This window comes from Littorina saxatilis, linkage group LG2, assembly GCF_037325665.1.
Source record: "Littorina saxatilis isolate snail1 linkage group LG2, US_GU_Lsax_2.0, whole genome shotgun sequence".
NCBI classification, from domain to species: domain Eukaryota; kingdom Metazoa; phylum Mollusca; class Gastropoda; order Littorinimorpha; family Littorinidae; genus Littorina; species Littorina saxatilis.
The window spans coordinates 8,551,358-8,556,898 of record NC_090246.1 but is presented as its reverse complement, the minus strand read 5'-3'; the positions used below and the strand labels follow the sequence as shown (position 1 = coordinate 8,556,898).

Here is a 5,541-nt window from a genome sequence, read left to right as displayed (position 1 = left end):
AAAGTATTCTTAAAGTCTAACACATGATTACACTCGCATTCCGTTTATGTAGCTTTAGAAATAAACAAGTCCAGATACAACACATTTTTCTTTGCTGCAAATGTCCAGATATCCCCCCCCTCAGACACGTATGTGTGTGTGTGTTTGTGTGTAAGTGTGAGTGTGTTTGTGTAAGTGTGTGTGTATGTGAGTGTGTGTGTGTGTGTGTGTTTTAGCGTGAAATATTGACTACGTGTTAAACAATTAACAAAACTGCTACCCCTTGGTTGACCGTTTGCCTTTCTTCTTGTCTGATCCAGAAGCTTACTGAGGTAAGTAAGAACATGTAACAGCTGTAGCGAACAATGCAAGAAATATTAAAGTCAGATTATCGTCCGGATCTATATATATGTCTTTTGGTGTTGTTATTTTACTCATACAATTTCTGAAACAGGACGCTCTGTGACGAACTATTCTTCGTGAACATTTGCAGTATGTATTCACTTTGTTTCAACTTGACGTAAACAAATTTAAATTGGTTTGTTTGATGCTTTTGAACTTTGCAAAAATACATGTGTATGTGTACTAACAATCTGTGTTTACATGTGTGGTTTTTTTAAACGTGATGTAACCAAACTGCTTTTTACATGTTTTAGCATAGAGGGGGGATCGAGACAAGGGTCGTGGTGTATGTGTGTCTGTGTGTGTGTCTGTGCGTGTGTGTGTGTAGAGCGATTGAGAGTAAACTACTGGACCAATCTTTATGAAATTTGACATGAGAGTTCCTGTGTATAATATCCCAGGACATTTTATTCATTTTGTTTATAAATGTCTTTGATGACGTCATATCCGGCTTTTTGTAAAAAGTGAGGCGGCACCGTCACACCCTCATTTTTCAATCAAATTGATTGAATTTTTTGCCAAGCAATCTTTGGTATTGCATTTCAGCTTGGCGGCTTAACAATTATTTAATGACTTTAGTCATTACAAATCAGAAAATTGTAATAATTTTTTTTAATAAAACGATCCAAATCTACGTTCATCTTATTCGTCATTATTTTCTAATTCCAAAAACATATAAATATGTTATATTCGGATTAAAAACAAGCTCTCAAAATTAAAAATATAAAAATTATGATCAAAATCAAATTTCCGAAATCGATTTAAAAACAATTTCATCTTATTTCTTGTCGATTCCTGATTCCAAAAACATATAGATATGATATGTTTGGATTAAAAACACGCTCAGAAAGTTAAAACGAAGAGAGGTACAGAAAAGCGTGCTATGCAGCACAGCGAAACCACTACCGCGCTAAACAGTCTCGTCAGTTTCACTGCGTTTGGCACGAGCGGCGGACTACGGTCATTGCAAAAAATGCAGTGCGTTCAGGTTTTTTTCTGTGAGTTCCACAGCTTGACTAAATGTAGTAATTTCGCCTTTCGCGACTTGTTTGTTGATATTATGTTACTGACATTATTTACATTATTTTGAATTATATAATTATATAAACGCAAAACAAATTTTACATGCGCACCACGAAATGCATGCCTATAGCATGTATGTCAATACGACTGTATATACTCTGCTGTTTTTATATATTTTGTAAAGTGTTGTATATTATATACATATATATGTACAAAATGTACATAGTGTGTGTGTGTGTGTGTATGTGTGTGTGTGTGTATGTGTGTGTGTGTGTGTGTGTGTGTGTGTGTGTGTGTGTGTGTATATGTACTTGGGGATTAACTTGGTCGTTTTCTTTCATTAATTAGTGTTCTTTTATTGTGGCACATTTAGGATGTTTTTCAGAGTGCAAAGAGTAGCATAATTATATACTTGGGGGGGGGGGGTGTGTGGAAGCACACCCTTTTTCTAATTCTCTCATTTATCCTTTGTTCTGTCTTGTAAATTGTGGCATGCATTGCAATATATATAACTATTGAGAGATGCACGGCAAAACACGCTGAAAACACCAGTTCCGAAAGGCAGAGAGGGCCTCTTATCACGCACTCTGAACAGTGCAGAAAACTTTCTCAGTTTTTTCCCTCTTTACTATCTCTCTAGAGCGCTGCTCGCCGCATACAGATCCTGACTGACTATTGGGGTTTAACGTCCTCTTAGACCAACTGGTCTATATTGGGACTGGTATTGGTAATACGCTGAAGATATGGTGTGATACTTTGATTCGAACAAGCCCGCTGTGGCTGTCTTCTTCGACACACCAGCATTGGGTTTGTCTCGTCAAAGTATCGAAATATGATCATGATAATCAGAGACGAGAGATGATGCATGCGTGTCTTCGTGTTTTCCAAGCCCTGAGACTTTCGCTGTGAACGTGGGATCTTTTTCGTACGCATGTGTGCACACGGGGGTGTTTGTTTGTTTGTTTGTTTGCTTAACGCCCAGCCGACCACGAAGGGCCATATCAGGGCGTTGCTGCTTTGACATATAACGTGCGCCACACACAAGACAGAAGTCGCAGCACATGCTTCATGTCTCACCCAGTCACATTATTCTGACACCGGACCAACCAGTCCTAGCACTGTTGCACCACACTTTGAAGTAATCCCACACTTTGAAGTAAATTACTTCAAAGTGTGGGGATGTGCCCCACACTTTGAAGTAAACCCATTTTTTACTTCAAAGTGTGGGGGGATCTTCCCACACTTTGAAGTAAACTCAGTTTTTACTTCAAAGTGTGGGGGGATCTTCCCACACTTTGAAGTAACTTACTTCAAAGCGTGGGACTTTTGCATCGCCTGTTTGAGCCTGATGATTTTGTCAAAAAAAATGGCAAAGTCTTTTGGATGAGTGAACAGAAAAAGTGAGCGAGCCAAGAAACATAGTGATGTTTGTTATCAGGCTTTAAGCAATGTCCCATTGTTGAGTGTGACGAAAACTCGTAGTGACGATTTTAAAACATATGTTGGGTCACGCATGGTCCAATCTTACATGGTCCAATCTTACATGGTCCAACCTTACATGGTCCAATCTTACATGGTCCAATCTTACATGGTTCAATCTTACATGGTCCAATCTTACATGGTCCAATAATATATTGGACCATGTAAGATTGGACCATGTAAGATTGGACCATGTAAGATTGGACCATGTAAGATTGGACCATGTAAGGTTGGACCATGTAAGATTGGACCATGTAAGGTTGGACCATGTAAGGTTGGACCATGTAAGATTGGACCATGTAAGGTTGGACCATGTAAGATTGGACCATGTAAGATTGGACCATGCAAGGTTGGACCATGCAATGTTGGACCATGTAAGATTGGACCATGTAAGATTGGACCATGTAAGATTGGACCATGTAAGATTGGACCATGTAAGGTTGGACCATGTAAGATTGGACCATGCAAGGTTGGACCATGCAAGGTTGGACCATGTAAGATTGGACCATGTAAGATTGGACCATGTAAGATTGGACCATGGAAGATTGGACCATGTAAGATTGGACCATGTAAGGTTGGACCATGCAAGATTGGACCATGTAAGATTGGACCATGTAAGGTTGGACCATGTAAGATTGGACCATGTAAGATTGGACCATGTAAGATTGGACCATGCGTGACCCAACATGTTTTAAAATCGTCACCACGAGTTTTCGTCACACTCAACAATGGGACATTGCTTAAAGCCTGATAACAAACATCACTATGTTTCTTGGCTCGCTCACTTTTTCTGTTCACTCATCCAAAAGACTTTGCCATTTTTTTTGACAAAATCATCAGGCTCAAACAGGCGATGCAAAAGTCCCACGCTTTGAAGTAAAAACTGAGTTTACTTCAAAGTGTGGGAAGATCCCCCCACACTTTGAAGTAAAAAATGGGTTTACTTCAAAGTGTGGGGCACATCCCCACACTTTGAAGTAATTTACTTCAAAGTGTGGGATTACTTCAAAGTGTGGTGCAACATAGCACTAACCTTACAATGCCAGACGCCAGGCGGAGCAGCCACTAGATTGCCAATTTTAAAGTCTTAGGTATGACCCGGCCGGGGTTCGAAACCACGACCTCCCGATCACGGGGCGGACGCCTTACCACTAGGCCAACCGTGCCAGTATACAGATCCTTATCAACACAGCTAACAGAGCGGGCCGCGAATTTGCGATTCCTAAACGCCCCACTGAACGACTGACGTCACATGTCGCTTCGGTCTTTTCCGGAGGAACACCGCGTGTACATAATACACACTTCAATCGCGTAGCACTGCCATTGCACATTTTCGCAACGAAAACCGTGCCACTGTTTCATTCATCTTGGTGTGTTAAATCTGAAAGCAATATAAGTGAACGAACAATTGAAAACATATTAGCCTACGTTACTAAACTGTAGCTCAGTGTTTCAGTGTGACGTGGAAGTGTTCAAATATCTGCTGTATCAGGCAAGCCGATTTGGTTTCACCTGAACGACTGCGAGAGGCGAGCGCAAACCGTTGTGTCAAGTTGTTCAGAAATGGTGTTCCCTTTGATATTTTAGTGGACATTTAACTTCAAATGCAACCTTTCTTAGCCGTAGAGTTGGTAACAAAACCTTCATGCGCGAGAAACGCCACATACGACGGAGTAACCCTGAAATGCATTCACTTTTGTAGCCCTGTCTGTCAGTTGCTGTCGTAGCCTAGTGGTTTGTGCTCCAGCTTGAAGGTCATCTGACTCGGGTTCGACTCCTTTCCTGGTTACAGTTTTTTTTCTTGTTTGCTTTATTTTTGTCATCTATTTTGTGTCCTTAACTCCACCCTTCAATCTTTTCAACCCTGATGCATTCCGTTTATTCATTTATTTTTTTTTAAATAATTTTTTTAAACCATTTCCCCCAAAGCGGTTTAGCAAGGTGGTATGTTATGATGAAAACGCGATTACACAAAGCTCACATGTGCACGGCCTGCAAACTAAACGGCCAATAACAAGCACACATATCAAACCGCAGCGCAAAGCGTAAACATTAGTACAACTTGAAGAAATCAATATAGTTACCAGAAACAAAACCGTGCTTCGCACCGAACAGTTCGACAGTGACTGACCAACTGACCGAACCGCACCTCTCGCTTGTGACAGTCGCTCATGATACAACCATTCTTTTGCCGAGTCAGCTGAAATTGATCTTCATAAAACTATGTGTAAGTGTAACAAAAGAAAAAACTAATTTTTTTCATATTGCCTGAATAATAACTTTATTAACTGATAATCAAGGTGGCATCGTCGAATTGCTGCAAGTGCAACGCGATCGAAGTGGCACGCGGTGTTTCTCCAGAAAAGGCCGAAGCGGCTGTGACGTCAGTCGTTCAGTGGGGCGTTTAGGAATCGCAGAAAGAGTGGTCTGGCCGTATTTGAGGCGCCTCTGTGGATGGGAGGGATAGGAGGGAAATGGGGGAGGAAAGGGTAAATAGGCGGGAGGGGAGTGGTTCTTGCCAGTTAATTTTTAACTGGAGCCAGCCTGGAGCAGACAGTACCTGAATTGTCCTTGTTACTTATCTGTTTCTAATCGCAATGAAAATGTATTTCCTCCGTTAGTTGGTGGAAAACACACACACACACACACACACACACA

General features: G+C 41.0%; 1 long non-coding RNA gene across 1 annotated transcript in view; it reads left to right on the top strand.

The window, feature by feature from the left end:
• The first annotated feature begins 337 nt into the window (after nt 1–337).
• The window catches only part of LOC138958119 (uncharacterized), an 8,492-nt gene continuing 3,288 nt past the window's right edge, over nt 338–5,541 (top strand). Inside the window, exon 1 of the long non-coding RNA XR_011453305.1 lies at nt 338–471. This is a non-coding gene — a long non-coding RNA (uncharacterized lncRNA). The remainder of the gene's footprint in view (nt 472–5,541) is intronic.